This window comes from Sphaeramia orbicularis, chromosome 15 (assembly GCF_902148855.1).
Source record: "Sphaeramia orbicularis chromosome 15, fSphaOr1.1, whole genome shotgun sequence".
Classification (NCBI taxonomy): Eukaryota; Metazoa; Chordata; class Actinopteri; order Kurtiformes; family Apogonidae; genus Sphaeramia; species Sphaeramia orbicularis.
In genome coordinates this window covers 916,891-939,369 of record NC_043971.1, presented here as the reverse complement: position 1 = coordinate 939,369, position 22,479 = coordinate 916,891, and the positions used below count along the sequence as shown (strand labels likewise).

The following is a 22,479-nucleotide window of genomic DNA, read 5'->3' as shown; positions in this document are numbered from 1 at the left end:
AGGACAGAGGAAGAACTGTTTACAGTCAGAAAGTGTGACTAAAAACAGCCTAAATGTGTTTTAGAACACCAAAGGAACTACACTGTGTCACTTCTAGTGTTTTTAAATGTCCCCATTCCAACTGTCCTCCTTAAACTGGGCCTGGAGACCGGGTCAGGTGACCCACAAGGATCAACTAAAGGAACAAAAATAAACAAAAATGAACAAAGAATCAACAAAATGAAAAGATAAAGAAAATAATCAAATATATCATATATGTGTGTGTGTGTGTATATATATGTGTGTGTGTGTGTGTATGCATATGTGTGTATGTGTGTGTGTGCACGTGTGTATATGTGTGTGTATGTGTGTATATATGTATGTGTATATGTGTCTATATATGTGTGTGTGTATGTGTATATATGTTTATATGTCTGTGTGTGTGTGTGTCTGTGTGTGTTCTGTGTAGGTCCAAACCAGCCACCAGAAACCGTCTACAGACTGGTTCAGAAGAGCGTTCACCTCTCTGCTGTGGCGCTGTTGTCATGGATACAGAGGAGTCAACTGTGAGGACACAGGTGAGTGAGGAGCATGCTCAGTGTGAGTGAGGAGCATGCTCAGTGTGAGTATGTCCATGTGGTGTTGTCAGGTGCTGGTCTGGTTCTGTACCAGCGTCTGGAGGTTTTTACTGAAGGACAGTGAATGAATGTGAATCTGTGTGTTTAGATCCTGATGCTCAGATGGACTCTGACAGCTCCTCTATGAGCGGAGGACCAGGACCAGGACCAGGATCTGGACCAGGACCAGGATCTGGACCAGGACCAGGACCAGGACTTGGACCAGGACCAGGACCAGGATCTGGACTAGTACCAGGATCTGGACTAGTACCAGGACAAGGACGGGCTGAGCCCCCCCCTCCAGGTAACCTGTGAGCCCTTTGTGTGTGTTTCCTGCCTCTCATGTGGTCTGTTTCCAGTGTCGGTAAAACCGGTCTGGACTGAACCCAGCTGATGGTTTTTGGACTCAGATAGCCCTTTGGCCTTTAGGGGCTGGATTCAACAAACAAACCCAAACTGAGAGGCAGCGCTCACCAACACAAACCCCTCCACATGCTGAGCTCTGCTCCCACCACACCTCTGATTCAACCCACTTCCTGTTCCTGTGAGCTGAGCCCATTCAAGCACAATAACAGGAACACCTTTAAATACAGTGGACGCCTCCGCACTGAGCCCCCCCAAAGGACACAAGCAGAAAGTAACCCCCCCCAAAGGACACAAGCAGAAAGTACCCCCCCCCCCAAAGGACACAAGCAGAAAGTAACCCCCCCCAAAGGACACAAGCAGAAAGTAACCCTCCCCCACAAGGACACAAGCAGAAAGTACCCCCCCCCCCAAAAATGACACAGCAGAAAGACCCCCCCAAATGACACAAACAAAAAGTAACCCCCCCCCCCCCCCGAATGACACAATCAGAAAGTATCCCCCCCCAAATGACACAAGCAGAAAGTAACCCCCCCCCCCCCCCTCAATGACACAAGCAGAAAGTAGCCCTCCCCCCCGAGGCTAAAGGGCTTTCTATTATTAAGTCCACCTCTGCACTCAGTCCTGGGAGGATTCATGAACCAATCAGGAGGAAGAACAGGTTTAGTCTGAAAACACTGAACACACATTTATCTGCCTCCTACAGACGATACTGTAAATGGACCCTGAGAAACCAGGACTGAACCCTGTACAGGACCTGAACCCTGTTACAAGACCTGAACCCTGTACAGGTCACTCACAGAAATCCTCTGAAACTCCACAGTTTAACCTACAGCTCCGTTCACACTGCACACAAATGTGACTCAGGTTAGATTTGTGTGTTTCAGGTGTTCCTCTACAGTATGCAGACCCGAACCAGGAGCAGAACGACCACCAGGGCCCAGACAGCAGACTGTCCGACTCCACCTTCCAGAACCACCAGAACCATCAGAACCACCAGACCCACCAGGGCCCAGACAGCAGACTGTCCGACTCCACCTTCCAGAACCATCAGAACCATCGAACCACCAGACCCACCAGGGCCCAGACAGCAGACTGTCCGACTCACCTTCCAGAACCACCAGACCCACCAGGGCCACCAGGCCCAGACACGCAGACTGTCCGACTCCACCTTCCAGAACCATCAGAACCACCAGACCCACCAGGGCCCAGACAGCAGACTGTCCGACTCCACCTTCCAGAACCATCAGAACCACCAGACCCACCAGGGCCCAGACAGCAGACTGTTCCGACTCCACCTTCCAGAACCATCAGAACCACCAGACCCACCAGGCCCAGACAGCAGACTGTCCGACTCCACCCACCAGAACCAGCAGCCCAACACCACAAAGACCAGCACCCAGAAACCAGAACCACAGACAGCACCACTACCCCCATGACACACCCCAACGTGGCCAGGCCCCTACAGCCACTCCCACCCTCCACCAGCCTGGTAGTGTGGGTGTGGTCTGGTGAGTGTTGGGTGTGGTTGGTAAGTGTGGGGTGTGGTTTCAGTTGTATTGGGTAATGCATAGATATGGTGGGTGTGGTCTTCATCTCCTATGTGTACTTTGATTGACAGCTGATTCCTGCTCAGTCTGACTGTCAGAAGTTTGGTTTGATTGAATTATTGATTTTATTATTGATTTATTGATTTGCTGAGCTGTAGATGGGCTTATGGTACAGACGAGCAGTTAGACAGTCTGTATACAACCTGTGGAGGATACACACATATACACCATATAGACACACACACATATATACACATACACACACACATATATACAAATATACACACATGTACACACATATACACACATATAGATACACACACATATATACACACACATGTACACACATATAGATACACACACATATATACACATACACACACATATACACACACGTACACACACATATACACATATACACATACACACACACACACAGATGTACACACATATACACACACACATGTACACACATATACACACATATATACACATATACACACACGTGTACACACACACACACACACACACACACACACACAAACACACACATATAGACACACACACACTTCCGCCACAAGAAATCCTTTGTTTCTTCTTTGTGTGTGCATGTGCATGGGGTGTATATGTGTATGTGTATATGTGTGTATATGTGTGTGTGTGTGCTATAAGATGACATCTGATGCTTTATTTACCTCCTGTGTCACCACACCACAATGTGCATTACGTCTCACACACACACACACACACACACACACACACACACACAGGAAGTGTGTGTGTGTGTCACTTCCTTCAGTCTGCCTCTGTTCCCCACAGTGCTCTGTTGTCTCTGACCTTTGACCTCTCTGACATTACATCATCCTTTCTGCTCCAGCTTGTTTGAGTTGGTTTTAATGTGTCTGTCGTTGCCGTAGTAACCCCCATTACTCATTAATATGACGGTTATGTTGGAATACTGTTCTCATGTGTGACATTTTCCCATCCATCCCTCTGACAGTCTTTGGAAACAGGAAGGACCTACAGCTTCCTGTCCAAGCACCACCTCACTGTAATGTGACCTTTGACCTTTGTGTGTCCTGACCAATGAAAACAGGGTTTGATGACATCACCTGTGTGTGTGTTTGAAGGGGTCAAGGGTTAAAGGTGGATGTTGGGTTCTTTAAGGGTTAAAGGTGGACGTTTGGGTCTGTAAGGATTAAAGGTGGACGTTTGGGTCTTTGATGGTTAAAGTGGACGTTGGGTCTGTAAGGGTTAAAGGTGGACGTTTGTGGTCTTTGATGGTTAAAGGTGACGTTTGGGTCTTTGATGGTTAAAGGGGGGACGTTTGGGTCTTTGAGGGTTAAAGGTGGACGTTTGGGTCTTTGAGGGTTAAAGGTGGACGTTTGGGTCTGTAAGGGTTAAAGGTGGACGTTTGGGTCTTTGATGGTTAAAGGTGGACGTTTGGGTCTTTGAGGGTTAAAGGTGGACGTTTGGGTCTTTGAGGGTTAAAGGTGGACGTTTGGGTCTTTAAGGGTTGAAGGTGGACGTTTGGGTCTTTAAGGGTTCTGTGTCATGGTGTTGTGTTCATTGTCCCTCCAGGTGTGGACCAGGTCCAGGCTCCGTCCGTCCCCTACCTGGACCCCTACCTGGACCCGTCCCCAGTCCTCCCGGTCCCCACATGATGGCCCTGGTTCTGTCCCAGCTCCAGCCGTCCTGCAGGCCTTTAACCGCTCCCTGGAGCCCTGACCCTCCAGGTGGGGGATCTGGTCCGGGACGTGGCCCAGCTGAAAACCATCCAGTCGCAGGTGCAGCCCCGGATTGTGGGTCTGAGGGAGACCGGGTCGGAGGTAGAGCAGGAGGCGGAGGAGAGCTGGGACGCCAAAGTCGACCAGGTGGATCAGAACCTCAGGGAGGTCCAGAGGCAGCTGCAGCACCACCAGGCCCAGGGTGGAGGAGCGGCTGCACTCCCAGCATGCAATGCTGCATTACAACCTGACCACCTTCAAGACAGACGTGGACATGAAGCTGAAACGGCACCAGAAGATGCTGCAGGTCAGAACACCATGACAAACACCAGCATTTATTTGAATATTACCTGTGTATTTGGTCCTGTTCAGTGTAAATCCTGTCTTTCTCTATATTTAATCAGCTGATTCTGTAAACCACAGCTGTCAAACTCATTTACTTCAGTTCCATATTCAGCCCAGTTTGATCTGCAGCGGGCCAGACCAGTAAATAATGGACTGAATAACCGATAAATAATGACAAATCTAAGGTTTTCTTTTTTTGTAGTTCAAAAAAACTCAATTAAATTATGAAAATATTTACATTTTACAAAAAAAAATGTGAATAACCTGAAAAAACAGAAATTTCATGTGAAAAATTAGAGCAATTGAAAACTATTCTGCCTGGACTTCTTATTTCTACATGTACATTTACACACAGTGTTCCATAAACATTTGGTAACAGACAGAATATTGTTCAAATGTTGAAGTTTGGAACTAAAATTTGAACAGCTTCTCCAATATTCCATCTGTTATTATTATGAACACAACTGCAGATCCCAGTGGATCCATAAATGCACCAAACATTTAGGAACAGACAGAATATTGTTCAAACTGCAGATTTCAGGTTGTTCATCTGTGCTTTTATTTATGCATTTATTTGTATTTTATTGTGAAACAACAGTTTTGTAAATGTTCATATTTTCGTGTAATGGGATTTTTTTCCACATAGTTTTTCACAGTAAATGTGTGGTTGTCATTCTTTCTGGGTTATTGTGTTGTTCTTTTGACTGGAGATCCCATTGGTCTGTATGTGGAACCTGAACCACCTGGACTGTTCAGGTTCATTTATGCACTTTCATCCTGCAGGGCCAGAATGGAACCTTTGGCAGGGGGAGGGGGGGCAGATTTGGCCCCCGGGCCACATGTTTGACACCTATGCTGTATGTTCATTACAGCTCAGATTACAGTGGATGGTTCTTTCTGTCAGAAACAGATCCAACTGAATAAATAGTTTCTGTTTCATGAACTGAACACAAACTCAGTGTGTCATCCACTGGCACTGATCCAACTGCAGGAGTTTGACTGGAGAATCAATGATGTAGTCCAGGGGTTCCCAAAGGGGGGTACACGGACCCCGGGGGTACCTGAACTGTTTTTTTCGGAAAAATACATTAACCCTTACAGACCCAAACGTCCACCTTTAACCCTTTTGGGTCTTTAAGGGTTAAAATAGTGGCGCTTACAGTAATAGTCCCAGTCTTAAACTGGTCCTTATCTGGTCCCAGGTTAGTCTGCAGGCCATTAACTCCACCCTGACGGAGCTGAAGCTGGACCAGGACCAGATTCCCAGTGGTCCACAGGAGTTTTCACATCCGCCCCCCCCTCCTGTGATGCAGATGTCTGACACCTCGGCCTGTGGGAAGCCTTAGAGAGGCTGGACAACACAGTGGTCAACAACACCGTGAAGGTCAGTGGGCCCACGTTGAGTTGACCTCATATCCAACTGTCTGTAAATAATCTGTACATAAAGACACGACCAATAAGAGAGACAGGCCAAAAAAAGTGGAGCTCCAGCCGTTTCCACGTTGTGTTTGTTGCAACCATATGACATCATATGGTTGCAGCTGCGCGTTTACTTGTAGTAATCCCACCCACTGTGCCTCGGTCCAAAGGTGACGTCGCTGATGGAGGACATGGAGGTGACCTCAGGGAGTGTTCAAAAACTCCAGCGAGATTTCAAGGAGCAGGAGAGGCGGATCAACCAGACAGCCCGGACTGGTCAGATCCAGTTCATGGAGACGGGCCTGGAGGTGGAGGCGGCCAAGGTGGCGGTGCTAAGCCGAGTGGCGGAGCTGGCGGGGAACCTGAGCGTCCAGGGCCAGCGTCTGCAGGAGAACGTGGAGGACATAGACTACCTGTACACTGCCCTCTACAGGCAGACCAACGCGTCCGCGGACTGCGACTGCGGCGGGCTGGGCGCCGCCGTGGCTCAGCTGGAGAAGAGCGTCGCTAACGTGACGGCGCTGGCCGTCGACAACAGGTTAGCTCTGGAAGAGGATGGTGACGGAGAGGAGGGGCACTGGGGCGGAGCCAGCGACTGGGAGCCGGCGGTGGAGTCGGTGCAACGGGAACTCCAGGAGGTACCAAATGTTTTTTACAACATGGTTCATACTTTAGTTCTCAGCTGGTAAAGAAGTATTTTTGTCAAACATGTGAACATGAGCGTTGGTGTTGTTGAATATTCGTAGTTTTACCGTAACAGTGTTTTTAATGTGAATATGGCGATATTGCCCAAATTTGCACACACAGAAATCCAGTATAAGGTGTATAAAAGTACATACTCACCAGTACTTCTTGATTGTAAAAACTAGCGGCATTGTACCCGTGGTGCCATTGTACGATAGCATGAGAGGCTAAAATCTCCCAGCATACCTCACAACATTTGAATACGGACATAAAAGTGTGCCTAGTAGATAGTCAGGTCATGGTTGTATTCATTTGGTGAGTTTGGTGGAGATCAGGCCTGTGAAGGCTGAGGTAAACCTGGACAAACGCCCTCCTGTGATGGAACATCGGGACATTGATCGGACGGACAGGCACAGAACGTGCGTTCTATAGTAGGAGGACATGAATGCTACTCTGACGGCGTATCAGGGCCACACAGGAAAAATATAAAAACACTCATCACTACGAGAACAGTCCGTAATATTTCGAGAGTAAAGCCATAATATTATGAGAATAAAGTGGTAGTTTTCAAACAACTAATAATTTAATGACAACTAGAAAAGCACTCGGAGAGCGCAAACCTCTGCCAAGGCCGATCAGTGGGCCTTCCCATGCCCCCCCCCTCCTTTACCACCAAAATGTAATCATTTGTTCCTTGTACCAGTATCAACATTTTCTGAAATTTTCATCCAAATCCATCCAGAACTTTTTGAGTTATCTTACAGACAACCAACGCCGGCAAAACAGAACCTCCTTGGCGGAGGTAATAATGTCGTTCTCTTATGGGATTAAAGTCGTGATATTTTGAAAATAATTCGCAATAATGCGATAAAAGTCATGATTTAGAAATTGAAAGCCTTTAGTCTTGTTGATGACAGTTTCCGGTTACAGCGCTGGCTCTTCAGTCGAACACTTCCAGTCAGTTCCTCCTCCACAAAGACACAGCTGACTCCAAATCCATTCGGTTCTTCTGACAAAACAAACCAAAACGTGTGCGAACTGTCGTCAGTGTTCTTCAACTAATGCTAATGTGTTGATGGTGGGCGGGGCTAATAGGCTCAGTTTTTGGCCATTGTGCATAAACCCCAAATGAAAGTAGAACCTCACAAAAAGTTCCAAGTTCTCCATTATGCGACGAGTGGGTACGACTGTATTCTCCTACATTGTGATATTTTTCCACCTGTTTTAAATTATGACGTTATTCTTGTAACATTATGGCTTTATTCTAAAAATATGATGACATTATTCTCATAAAATTACAACTTCATTCTCGTAAAATTAGGACTCTTTTTGTATTGACTTCATTCTCATAAAATAAAAGGTTTTATCTTGATTTTTACGACTTTATACTCGTAGTGACACGTCTTTTATTTTCCTTTGTGGCCTGAATGCACCGTCGTATGTTCTATCATGTGTTATAAAAACACTGGAAATACCTTTGAATGCAGCGCTGTTTGTCTGCGGTGCAGGTGAAAGAGTCGGTGGCCTCAGAACTTTCCAAGTCCAGGACTGTGGAGGACCATCTGGCCCAGCTGGGCCGCTCCATCCAGGTCCAGATGGGCATCGCCAACGGGCAGCAGGACCAGATCAAACGCCTGGTGGCCTCCTTCAACTCGCTGCTCAAAGACGCCATCCGCCACAGCGACGTCCTGGAGCTGCTGCTGGGGAGGAGGTGCTGGAGTTCCTGGAGTGGCCCGTCCAGGACCAGGAGGCCCATTCCATCCCGGTTCTGAAGGAAACAGCTGAGGCAGCAGCAGGAGCAGCTGAGCAGACACCAGCTGAGCACGCATCCCTGCTGCGACCCGGTCCAGGTACCAGATCCAGTTCATATTTACCCAGAACATTAAGATTAGCTCCTCCTTCAACCGTCACCTTCTCATGTAGAGGAGTTTGAGAATCTTAATAATCCTTGGAGCTCTGTTTTTGTGGTCATTCTGCCCCTGGTATGGTCTCCCATGGTAGATGGGCCTAGATGAAGGGCTAGACCAAGAACAGTTCAGGAGACCCTGCCTGTAGGGGTTACCGGGGCTCTGCCCTGGAGCTAGGCCTGGGGTTGGGGCCCATGGAACGCCTGGTGGCCGGGCCTTTGCCCATGGGGTCTGGCTGGGCCCAGCCTGAACTGGACACATGGGCTTGTCATCCGGTAGGCCCGTTGTCCTGTAGGCCCGTTGTCCTGTAGGCCCATCATCCTGTAGGCCCGTTGTCCTGTAGGCCCGTCGTCCTGTAGGCCCACCATCTGCAGAGGGAAGCAGAAGAGTCTAGTACTTTGTGGACTGGACCGCAGACCAAAGCTGAGGCCTTGGCGGTCTGATCCTCAGTTACAGAAATTGGCTTTTAGGACATGGAATGACAAGGGACTCCATTGTCCTATTGGGGTCTTCAACGTCCACAAACCATCTGGCACTTGAGGGGGGCAACTGGTCCACACTGTGTACAGTGGGACAGGGAGCTGCTAACGCCAACTGAGGATATATTTGGGTGGTGGAAGGAATACTTTGAGGAGCTGTGGAGGAAACGGAGCCAAGAGACCAGGAGATAGGTGGACCAAACTCCGAGGCAGAAGTTGCTGAGGTTGTGAAACTACTCAGCTGTGGCAGAGCCCCGGGGGTTGAGGAGGGGTATCTGAAGGCACTGGATGTGGTAGGGCTGTCTTGACTGACACGCCTCTGCAACTTTGCGTGGACAGTGAGGGTGGTGGCTTTGGAGTGGCAAACTGGGGTGGTGGTCCCCATCTTTAGGAAGGGGGACCATAGGGTGTCTTCCACTCCTCAGCCCGCCCCCCGGAAAGGTCTAGACCAGGGTACTGGAGAAGAGGGTACAGTCGATAGTTGAACCTCAGATGGAGGAGGAGCAGTGTGGTTCTGGTTCCAGGCATGGACCTGTGGACCAGCTCTTTACCCTTGTTAGGTGCTGGACGGGTCATGGGAGTCTGCCCATCCAGTCCACATGTATTCTGTGGATTTGGAGAAGGCTTACAACCGTGCCCCCGGGGGCATCCTGTGGGGGGGGGGGCTCCGGGACTACAGGGTGGATGGTCCCTTGTTAGCGCCCATTCAGTCCCTGTGCCAAAGGAGTGCGTCTGGTCCACGTAGCCGTCAGTAAGTCGGACCTTTTCCCAGTGAAGGTTGGACTCCCCCAGGGCTGCCCTTTGTCATCAGTTCTGTTCAGAACTTTTATGGACACTTTCCAGGTGCAGCCGGGTTAGGGGGTGGGGGGGATGGAGTTCAGTGGTGGGAGGATCTCTGTTTGTGGATGATGTGGTCCTCTGAGCTTCATCCAGCACTGACCTCCAGCTCCTACTGGGTCTGAGACCATGAAGGTCCTCAGATGGAGAAGGGTGGAGGGTCCACTCTGGGTCAGAGAGGAAGTCAAACCTCAGGGGGAGGAGTTTAAGTGAGGGTAGGATGGAGCTGGAGGTGGACAGGCGGATCAGGGCGGAGTCTGCAGGGATGCGGACACTAAACCGGTCCGTGGTGGTGCAGAGGAGCTAAGGCCAAAGGAGAAGCTATAGATTTACCAGTGGACCTGAACTCTGGTACTGACCCACAGAACCAGTACTGACTCACAGAACCAGATCTGACCCACAGAACCAGTACTGACCCACAGAACGAGGTCTGACCCACAGAACCAGATCTGACCCACAGAACCAGTACTGACCCACAGAACGAGGTCTGACCCACAGAACCAGATCTGAGTCCAAACTGCCGACATGAGTTTCCTGTGCAGGGTGGGCAGGGTCAGCCTTAGAGATAGGGGGAGGAGCTCAGACATGTGGGAGGGACTCAGAGCAGAGCCGCTAATCCTCCACGTCCAGAGGAACCAGTGGAGGAGGTTCATCTAGTGAGGACGCCTCCTGGACTTCTCCCTGGGGAGGGGTTAGGGGCGTGTCCATCCAGTGAGGACGCCTCCTGAACTCCTCCCTGGGGAGGGGTTAGGGGCGTGTCCATCCAGTGAGGACGCCTCCTGAACTCCTCCCTGGGGAGGGGTTAGGGGTGTGTCCATCCAGTGAGGACGCCTCCTGAACTCCTCCCTGGGGAGGGGTTAGGGGCGTGTCCATCCAGTGAGGACGCCTCCTGAACTCCTCCTGGGGAGGGGTTAGGGGCGTGTCCATCCAGTGAGGACGCCTCCTGAACTCCTCCCTGGGGAGGGGTTAGGGGTGTGTCCATCCCGGAGGAGACCTGGAGGGGTTCTATCTGTGGTCTGGGAACCAATCAGGGTTCACCAGGAGGAGCAGGTGGGAGGGGCTGGGGAGGGGGAGGGGCTGTGTGGGCTCCTCTGCTGAGGCTGCCCCCCCACCTCACCCCCACCCATACACACACACACCTGGACTCGGATAAGAGGAAGAAGATGACTAGGAGTATAAACATTAAGCTGAGTCCAGTGAGTGTGTACAGCAGGACATGAGGATGAATGGAATTAGTGTTGAATGAGCACTGATGCACTCTAAGAAATTCAAAGTAGGACTGTAAGAAAATATTGGTTCTGCAATATATCACGATATTTCATCTCACAATACTATATCGATATTCAAAAGTACTGTATCAATATTTGTAGGTATTTATTCAAATGCAGATATGACAGAGGTGCATTTTAGTTTTATGGTTTTCTTTACTGTTTATATTTTATTTATTATTATTTAACACTGTTTTATTAAATAATGGTTATATAAATCCTCCTAAAAGCACTTTTTTCTGTCTGAGAGGCAGATGTTGGTTCCTTTGTTGGATTGAACTCAAATCCTGTTCTGATGTTCGTTGTGAACTAATAGAATCTGAACATTTGAACAGGATCTGAAACTGGAATGTCTGGAAAACAGAATTTCAGTTTGAACACAGTTTGAACATTTGTGATAGAACATTAGATCCTGTTGGGATCAAATACTAATGTGTTTAGGATTTGTGCAGATTTCTGCTGGAATTCAATTCTACAAGGAAATAATCATTAAAAAAACAGATACAAACAAAAAATTGCCTTTTTAACAGTATCATGATGTATTGTATTGTGATCCTAGTATTGTGATTTGTATGGTATCACCAGATTCAGGCTGATACACAGACCTGTTAAAAGAACCAATTATACAATACAACTTCTATGAATGTGTCTGAGGTTCTGGTTCTGGAGGCTTTGAAGTAGAACTAAAAAATACCAACAACTCTCTCCAGGTCAAGAATCTGAAGCTTCTTATTTTAAAGTTTATAAAAATCATAATAATCATATTAAATGTATGTCCTTGCAGATATAGAGGAGGTCCCATCAGCAGACCAGCCCTCCTCCACCTCCTCATCCTTCCCCCTCCCCCCTGATGACTGGACCCCTGGGGGCGTGAGTAGGAGCAGCAGCGGTGGAGCTCCAGCCAGGGAGCGTCAGGTGGTGTTCCCCCCTGAACACAGGCCTGGGGGGGCTTCAGAGCCGACGGCAGCTACCTGTGGAACCTGGAGAAGATGGTGGAAGAGCTACAGCTGAGGGTGGGGCAGGTGGAGCAGAGGACGCTCAACTCCTCCTCCTCCTCCTCCTCTGAGGGGGAGGCCAAGCTGTGGGCGGAGCTGACATGGCTGAAGCGTGGTCTGGAGGAACATCTGAGGGTGTTCAAGAACGTCTTCAGTAACGCAGATGTGTTAGTGTCCTCTGAGGAGACGCTGGAGCTGGACAAACTGTATGAGCTGCTGAGGAGTAAAGAGGGGAGGAGGCAGAAGAAAAGAGGAGGAGCAGCAGGAGGAGCAGCAGGAGGAGCAGCAGGAGGAGCAGCAGGAGGAGCAGCAGCAGGGGGGAAGCATCGCAGCAGGAGGGAGGTGTCAGGTGAGTGTCCTCCTCCAGTCTGGACCACAGCTGCAGATCTGCATGATGTCTGAATTCAGTTCATCTGGGAGATCGTTCCTTCAACTCCATTAAATGATGATAAAAAAATACTGTAAACTTCCATCCTGAAGAAGTGCAAACACTCAGACACTAAACAGGTGAGACGGACACAAACTGGACAGTGAAGTCAGCTGCTCATGTACAGGACTGAAACGCACAACAGCTGGGCCCACTTTCCCTTTTTTCTTTCTTTTCCTGAAGATTTTTCAAAGGGATGGGGATGGAGGTGGAGGTGGGGGGTGGAGGGTGGGGTGTGGAGGTGGAGGTGGGGGGGTGGAAGTGGGGGGGTGGAAGTGGGGGTGTGGAGGTGGAGGTGGGGTGAATCTGACATTGATATATTACCATGTTTCCACTATGTAATATCGACTCGACTCAGTCTTTTTGCGTTTCCATTATGAAAAAGGACCTGGAATCTGGTACCTGGTCCTAGTTTTTTTGGAATCTGGTACCTGGTCCTAGTTTTTTTGGAATCTGGTACCTGGTCCTAGTTTTTTTGGAATCTGGTACCTGGTCCTAGTTTTTTTGGAATTTGGTACCTGGTCCTAGTTTTTTTGGAATCTGGTACCTGGTCCTAGTTTTTTTGGAATCTGGTACCTGGTCCTAGTTTTTTTGGAATCTGGTACCTGGTCCTAGTTTTTTTGGAATTTGGTACCTGGTCCTAGTTTTTTTGGAATCTGGTACCTGGTCCTAGTTTTTTGGAATTTGGTACCTGGTCCTAGTTTTTTGGAATCTGGTCCTAGTTTTTTGGAATCTGGTACCTGGTACTAGTTTTTTGGTACCTCCTCCTCTGAGGTTCCAGGACTGGGGACCAGATCCTAAAGGTGACACTGTAAACACTGCAGACCTCTGATTGGTCAGAGTGGTCTGTATGCCCCGCCCTTTTCCAGTAAATCTGTCAGTAGGTGAATCCACATGATGACAGTCTGTAAAACTACACCATGGTTTGTCCAGGAGGTTCAGACGCAAACATTCAGCAGGAGTTTGACCAGACAACAGGCAACCAGTGAGTTTATCAGCAACTGTGAGCAGAGCACACAGAAGGAACGCACCGCATCGCTATGACGACCAGGGACTGGAAAGAGGGAGGATCTGGAATGGAAAGGGTCTGGAATAGGACCTGGTACCAGAGTGGAAAGGGTCTGGAATAGGACCTGGTACCAGAGTGGAAAAGGTCTGGAATAGGACCTGGTACCAGAGTGGAAACGGTCTGGAATAAGACCTGGTACCAGAGTGGAAAGGGTCTGGAATAGGACCTGGTACCAGAGTGGAAAGGGTCTGGAATAGGACCTGGTACCAGAGTGGAAAGGGTCTGGAATAGGACCTGGTACCAGAGTGGAGTGGAGTGGAATCAGTACCACGTAGTGGAAATGTGTCATAAATCTTCCACTGGGACAACGTCCAGAGCGCTGAATTCAGACACTGAACTGAAGTCACATGACACGTCTCACTGCATGAAAAACCAGATTATCGACCCCGTAAATGTCCGCCAACTTCAAAGATTCCCGGTAATTATCATGAGTTTACAGAGAAGTTCAGCTGTGCTGGAAACTGACACAAACGGAGTCAACGGGGGGGGGGGGGGGGCGAGCGGGTGCGGGGGTTAACAGCTCACAGAGGTGTGAATGATCCTAATTAGGGACCGAGCCTAAAGGTCAGGCCCTCTCACACAGTGAGAGGCCTCTCCTGCAAGCAAGACCCTATTGTTATTCGTTCGTTTTTATATTTTTTTCCCGATGCCACTTTCACCTGAATTTTCACCCCCTAAACATGCTCAAAAACTCACCAAATTTGGCACACATGTCAGATCTGGCGAAAAATTTGATAAGATGAAAAAATTAACCTCATAGGTGCCAAAATGAGCTCTCTAGTGCCCCCTAGATACACAAAATTGGCCCTAGCGCCCAGTAGGAATGTCGTAGAAACATGAAACCAACGCCAAAATTTTTGTCTCATCGAGCCCGACAAATTTCGTGCAGGTACTCATGACTTAACTCCAACAGGAAGTTCAGAATTTGCCGTTCAAAATAAAATGCTCAAATTGCAAACTTCCAGTAGGAATGTCATAGACACACGAAACCAACACCCAAACGTTCATTTAATCGAGCCCAACAAATCACGCACTGACACCTATGAGCTATCTCCAACAGGAAGTTCGCAATATGCCGTTCAAAATAAAATTTTTAAAACTAACTCGTATGACACCGTTTGTCTTACTGACATCTAAATAGCACCAAAAGATAGAGTGAACCCTCCTCAAAAAAGTGATCTCGTACTTTTTCCATAACTGTCTTCGGTTTTTTTTTAGAAGCCCGCAAAGTTGCAAAGTTTGGAACTCATTTTTCACTTTGCAGTTTTTCCCCACATGTGACATATCTACGCGTTCACGGGACTCACCACAATGCTCACATGCAAAAATTTTGGAGATACGATGTACAGTTATTAATTTATAGCAATTGTTTCTTTTCATACTTTTCTACTTCAGACTGCCATTTGACCCCCTTAACATGCTCCAAAACTCACCAAATTTGACATGTATGTCATGGCTGGTGAACACTTTGATTCAATATCAAAATTAACCCCTTGGGTGCCAAAATGGACTCTGTAGCGCCACCTTTGTACTAAAAAACACACAAAAACTGCCCTAGCGGCCAGTAGGAATGTCACAGAAACATGAAACAAATGCCAAAATGTTGGTCTGATTGAGCCGACAAATCATACACTGACACTCATGAGCTAACTCCAACAGGAAGTTGGCAATCTGCCTTTGAAAGTTACTCTACGTTTCTGCAATTACTGCTTATTCATTTCAGACTTTTGACACAAAAGTTATACCTCATTAAATTCCAAGTCTGCAGAATCCAAAAGTGAAAGAATTTTTCAGATACGACCTACGGTTATGGAATTATGGCGATTTTTTCAACAGTATGTTTAGTTTCACTTTTCACAATGATAAAATCCCTATATAAGGCAAAGTAGCACAGCTTAGTCTGTGTCTGAGAATAGCCCAGTGGCAAGAGTTGTGTTCTATGGTTTAGGACTCGTGGGTTCAAACCCTACATGGGACATAATTTTTTTTTTTTTTTTTCCTTTTTCCCCCTCACCTTTTAAAACAGGTTTTGCTGCATTGTATTGTGGATATTGGACATTTTACACACATTAAAAAGTACACAGAGTACATTTTTTCTAAATAAAACCCCTATTAAAAATATTAAATAATGTCTATTACATAACTTCTTTTCATTTTTCTTACTAAACGCTCAACTGTTTGTACAATGTTTCTTCATTCTAAAGTATTCTTTCTCACAGACACACATGCTCACACAATAGGGTTTTTCCAAAATAAAAGCCTTAAATGTGAGAAATCATCACTTTTACGCTCAATTATTCATACAATTTCAATTCAGTTTTCAAACTGATTCTTTCTCTCACATACAAAACAAATGCACATACACACAGTAGGGTTTCCAAAATAAAAGTCTCATTTAAAGGTGATGGTGGTTTCAGCAGAGGGTCGCTGGTGTTCTGTACAGATGTAAAGAGGACAGACACTAAAGGGTGGGAACTGGTATTGGGACGGAGAGGTGTGAGTGGAGCTGAGGTGTCGATGGTTACGAGAGGCGGGTTGCAGGGGAGGCGAATCGCCCAGTGCGATGTCCCACCCAATGCTGCTTGCAGCTTTAATTTACATTTGAATGTCACTGGTGCCTGCCATGTCTGACCACAGAGACACCCACTGGATGTTTTTTTTCTTTTTATAGCATCCCATTGGATGTTACCACAAAGGACAGTTCACATGTGATTGGTCATCTGTGCAGCATTATAATATGCCCCACCCATTAAAAATATTATTATTATTATTATTATTATTATTCATTCACTTCATTTTCTGAACCCGCTTTATCCTCACTAGGGTCACTTGGAGCCTATCCCAGCTACATAGGGGCGAAGACAGGGTTCACCCTGGACATTTCGCCAGTTCATCGCAGGGCTGAACATATAGAGACAAACAATCACTCTCACATTCACACCTACGGGCAATTTAGATTAACCAATTAACCTATCAGTGCATGTCTTTGGATGGTGGGAGGAAGCCGGAGTACCCGGTGAGAACCCACGCAGACACGGGGAGAACATGCAAACTCCACACAGAAAGGTCCCACCCCCCATCAACTGGTGTTGGAATCGAACCCAGGACCTTCTGTCTGTGAGGCACAAGTGCTAACCACTGCACCACCATGTCACCCCTATTATTATTATTATTATTGTTTTTACTATTCAGGTATTTATTTATATATGTATTTATTGTTGCAGGGTAATAATTCACATACTGAAAACATCACCACCAATATCAATTAAGAAAGAACACGACTGCCAAGATCATGTTAAAAAATAAAGACAAGCTTAAATAAAATGCAGAATGCAAAAAGCACACTTACATATTTAAGAAAACAGTGCCAACACTTTCAAATTAAAACAAACTTTTAGAATAAATAAAAATTAAATTTTCAAATTGCAACTAACTTAGAATCTAAAAAAGTAAAAGTCAGATGTCCTGTCCTCACAACATGTGACTGTGCAGCTCCAGCCACAAACCAAACTAAACCAGAGTCCAAACAAGGCTTTCTGTTCTGAGTTGGAGGTTCTCCTATACTTGACTTTTTCTTTAACGTTTTTGGAACTGCAACATATAAAATCCATCCACCTTCACTGACTCACAGACAGTTCTTATTAATTCCACTGCACATGGAATGAACTCACATCGCTAGCTTGAATAGCATCAACGTTAGCTTCAGTACACGTTCACAGAACAGCTTCAATCAACCAACATCTACAACTTAAGATTGTTTTCGGATATATACACTTACAAAGACGAACATTTTCCAAGGCACACAGTAGTAGAGCACACTTAGCGAACATGAGTTTTTCTGAACTTTAACTGCAGAGAAAAGAACGAACGGAAATATACGGCAAAGATCATCTCTAGCAAAAGAGCGCTCACTCTGTATACAACCTTAGCGCACAGCGAACACAAAGATCCTTAAAGGCGGCCTTACACTGTGCGAGTTTAGAGACGATTTGTCACTCGTGCGACTCTTTCTGGGATCGGGCCCGATGTGCCTCTAATCGTGTGTCGTGCTTGGTGCAGTGTACATGGGGTAAAGAGAAGCGATTAGCACCTCACGACCACCTCACGACCAGCAATCGTGTGTTCGCAAGGAAAACGGAGCTGTTTGAAATCCTGCTCGCTCCTCGTGAGTGTATCGTACTGTCAAAGCAGTGCCACGAACCGATGGGCCTCAGATTGTCACACTGTGCATGCGCGAACACAGACGCGTACAGTAGCGTACAAGCTAACAGTAGCTGTCTGTTGTCCTAGTGCAGTTTAGCTGTTGGAGCTTACCTCTAGTTCCTGCTGTAGGATGACAGCCCATACTGTCCACGTCTGGACAACCAATGCCTGCACTAAACACATTGTTGTCTTTTCTTCTTTTTTGATTCCTCACAGATAATGGCACATGTTACCAAAGCAGCTCGTTGGTTTCTGTTTAGCACTACCATTTCGTGACTCATGCCAATACACAATCGTCTGTGCACTTTTACGGATTCCTTGGTATTTTAACGTTGTATTTCCGGATACAACACTCAAACATGTGGTGCGTCCTGTGGTGTATGGTCCTACAGTGTGAGCAGTCAGGTCGCATACGAGCGTCGGTCCGTGCAGTGTGAGAACAGGAATCGTGAGTCTGACTGTACGACTGATTCGCACAGTTTGAGATGGAGCTGCGTGCAATGATCGAAATAGTCGCACAGTGTATGGCCGCCTTAAGGAGGCAACATCTCACTCCTATCAACTCTTAAGCCAACTCCATTTTAACACATTTTAACATTTATTTATCTATTATTAACTTATTGTAACCTATGAAAGTAATTTATACAACTTATAAAATAAGTTTGGTCTTTGACCTAAAAACATCACATCAGACAAGTGTTGGTGCCATCTTCTCTGAGGGTGGTCCAGTCCAGTCTTCTGTGGTGGTAGAACATGTGTCGGTTCTGCTGTAGTGTCTGCGGTGGTAGAACATGTGTTGGTTCTGCTGTAGTGTCTGCGGTGGTAGAACATGTGTTGGTTCTGCTGTAGTGTCTGCGGTGGTAGAACATGTGTCGGTTCTGCTGTAGTGTCTGCGGTGGTAGAACATGTGTTGGTTCTGCTGTAGTGTGTGTGGTGGTAGAACATGTGTCGGTTCTGCTGTAGTGTCTGCGGTGGTAGAACATGTGTTGGTTCTGCTGTAGTGTCTGCGGTGGTAGAACATGTGTTGGTTCTGCTGTAGTGTCTGCGGTGGTAGAACATGTGTTGGTTCTGCTGTAGTGTCTGCGGTGGTAGAACATGTGTTGGTTCTGCTGTAGTGTCTGCGGTGGTAGAACATGTGTTGGTTCTGCTGTAGTGTCTGCGGTGGTAGAACATGTGTTGGTTCTACTGTAGTGTCTGCGGTGGTAGAACATATGTTGGTTCTGCTGTAGTGTGTGTGGTGGTAGAACATGTGTTGGTTCTGCTGTAGTGTGTGTGGTGGTAGAACATGTGTTGGTTCTGCTGTAGTGTGTGTGGTGGTAGAACATGTGTTGGTTCTGCTGTAGCGTGTGTGGTGGTAGAACATGTGTTGGTTCTGCTGTAGTGTGTGTGGTGGTAGAACATGTGTTGGTTCTGCTGTAGTGTCTGCGGTGGTAGAACATGTGTTGGTTCTACTGTAGTGTCTGCGGTGGTAGAACATATGTTGGTTCTGCTGTAGTGTGTGTGGTGGTAGAACATGTGTTGGTTCTGCTGTAGCGTGTGTGGTGGTAGAACATGTGTTGGTTCTGCTGTAGCGTGTGTGGTGGTAGAACATGTGTTGGTTCTGCTGTAGTGTGTGTGGTGGTAGAACATGTGTTGGTTCTGCTGTAGCGTGTGTGGTGGTAGAACATGTGTTGGTTCTGCTGTAGTGTCTGTGGTGGTAGAACATGTGTTGGTTCTGCTGTAGTGTGTGTGGTGGTAGAACATGTGTTGGTTCTGCTGTAGCGTGTGTGGTGGTAGAACATGTGTTGGTTCTGCTGTAGTGTCTGCGGTGGTAGAACATGTGTTGGTTCTGCTGTCCAGACAGAAGTACCATCAGTGCTGCACTGTGAGGCTAACAGTAGTAGAATGTGGTGTTAGTGTCAGATTCAGATTAAACAGATTCTTCTAAATCTTCCCGTCTTTCTTCTCTGCTGTGGGCTGAAATGTTCATGTCTTCTGCCTGGACTGTTAGATCTGGTCGGCTGTATGTGTAGTTCCATTGGACTGTTTCTTTATATCTTACAGGCCACTGGAATTCAAATATACAAGTTAGGAAGAGTAAAAAAATAGATGCATAGGATTAGAACAATAGAGAAAGAAAACACAACCAACTATTAAAGTTCTTTCATCAACAGGACTCCACTTTCTACTCCATTCCAGCCTGGACCTTCAGCTGGAGCTGCCATTAAATGAGCAGTCACCGCTTCACTGTGGGTGAGCTCAGTCTGAAAACCAAATAGAAAGAGTTCAGAAAAAGCAGACATGCACTTCTATAGAGCAGAATGGATCCAGACTTTTAAATCGGACCTTTGCTCTGGTTCATACGTCTGTTGTTTCCTTCACTGTTTTGCAGACAGTGCACACCTTCCTTAAAACATACAAGACAAAAAATCAGTGACTTTGGGAACAAACCCCTCCAGGTTCCAGCAGGTCAATGTGACACATTCAGGACTTTAATCAGTTCCACCAGTCAAACCACACAATCATACACTGTGCAATTAACTCAGAAAGTCACACAGATCAAATTCCACCCAAACAGCACACATGTAATAATGAAGTGAATATATACTTACCACAGTTCTTGGATTGTGCTCCAGCCTTTTTCTGGTTCTGGTCCACAGTCTGGTGGCTCATCCAGTGTCTGCCTGGTTCAAGTCAGTCAGTTGTTGTGTCACCTCCACTGTAAACTGCTGTGTCATGTACGACTCCATTTGCATTTGGATAGCTCACAGCAGGACCATTTACAGACCACAACCTCACATAGTCCAAGGGGCTGGGGAGGGGTTATTACCAAGGCTCTGGAACCAGAGGGGGGGTTCACGGTAGTTCCAGGCAGTTAGAGACAATTTTCTGTGCTGACTTCAAATTCCCACCAGTAGGTGTTCATTTGAAGTTCCAAACCAATTTACAGGGACGTTAACAGGAAAACCCCACTGTTCAGGCAGTGTCTGACATGTAGCTCCGCCCACCTTCTCCACCCTCACTGAGTGAAGAACACAATAAAAAACACAACAACATACAGAGAATTTACAACAAGAAGAACTATTATCTACTGTTAGACTATCAGTACTACAGTACTGTAGTAGTACAAATACACTACAGTACTGCAGTATACTGTATATATGAGCATGGTACTGTAGTAGTACAAATACACAACAGTACTGCAGTGTACTGCATATATGAGCACAGTACTGTAGTAGTACAAATACACTACAGTACTGCAGTATACTGTATATATGAGCATGGTACTGTAGTAGTACAAATACACAACAGTACTGCAGTATACTGCATATATGAGCACAGTACTGTAGTAGTACAAGTACACAACAGTACTGCAGTATACTGCATATATGAGCACAGTACTGTAGTAGTACAAATACACAACAGTACTGCAGTATACTGCATATATGAGCACAGTACTGTAGTAGTACAAATACACAACAGTACTGCAGTATACTGCATATATGAGCACAGTACTGTAGTAGTACAAGTACACAACAGTACTGCAGTATACTGCATATATGAGCACAGTACTGTGGTAGTACAAGTACACAACAGTACTGCAGTATACTGCATATATGAGCACAGTACTGTAGTAGTACAAATACACAACAGAATGAACTGAGGGTATTGGTTCCTCTTGGCTCCACCCACTTGGCTCCGCCTCCTGCAGTAGACATCAAAGGGTTAAACTGGATCTTCTTTTCTTCTCCAGGTGCCGTTCCCGTCCCCTTCGACCAATCACAGCAGACTCTGATGTTTATGGGTGGGTCCCCTCATGTTGATCCCAGCGGGGCCCTTGTGTTCAAAGGACCTCTGACCCCCCAGGATCAGGTCCAGTCCGGCTCGTTCACCGTCCCAGTGGGCGGGGTCTATCTGTTCGTCCTCACCTTGAACTTGAGGCTGGGCCACGCCCACGTTGTCCTGAGGCGGTCAGGGATGGAGCTCCAGTGTCCCTCCTTCTGCAGGAGGTAATGGAGGCGGGGCCTGTCACCGGAATGGGCGTGGCACTGCTCAGAACGGGGGAGGAGGTGGGGCTGGAGCTGAGGAGCGGCCAGGGGGCGGAGTCAAGGGACAATGTGTTCATAGGGCTACTGCTCCAGCGGGGGGGAACATCTGAGACAGGGGGGACACAGGGGGGGACACCTGGGACAGGGGGGACACAGGGAGGACACCTGAGGCACGGAGACACCTGAGACAGGGGGGACACCTGAGACAGAGGGGACACAGGGAGGACACCTGAGGACGGGGGGACACCTGAGACAGAGGGGACACCTGAGACAGAGGGGACACAGGGAGGACACCTGAGGACGGGGGGACACCTGAGACAGGGGGACACCTGAGACAGAGGGGACACCTGAGACAGAGGGGACACAGGGAGGACACCTGAGGACGGGGGGACACCTGAGACAGGGGGACACCTGAGACAGAGGGGACACCTGAGACAGAGGGGACACAGGGAGGACACCTGAGGACGGGGGGACACCTGAGACAGAGGGGACACAGGGGGGACACCTGAGGACGGGGGGACACCTGAGACAGGGGGACACCTGAGACAGAGGGGACACCTGAGACAGAGGGGACACAGGGGG

The 22,479-nt window shown here is 47.4% G+C and overlaps 1 pseudogene; it reads left to right on the top strand.

Annotated features, from left to right (window-relative positions):
* Positions 1 to 503: 503 nt before the first annotated feature.
* LOC115434536 (multimerin-2-like) lies at positions 504 to 22,003 on the top strand (annotated as a pseudogene).
* The last annotated feature ends 476 nt before the right edge of the window (positions 22,004 to 22,479 follow it).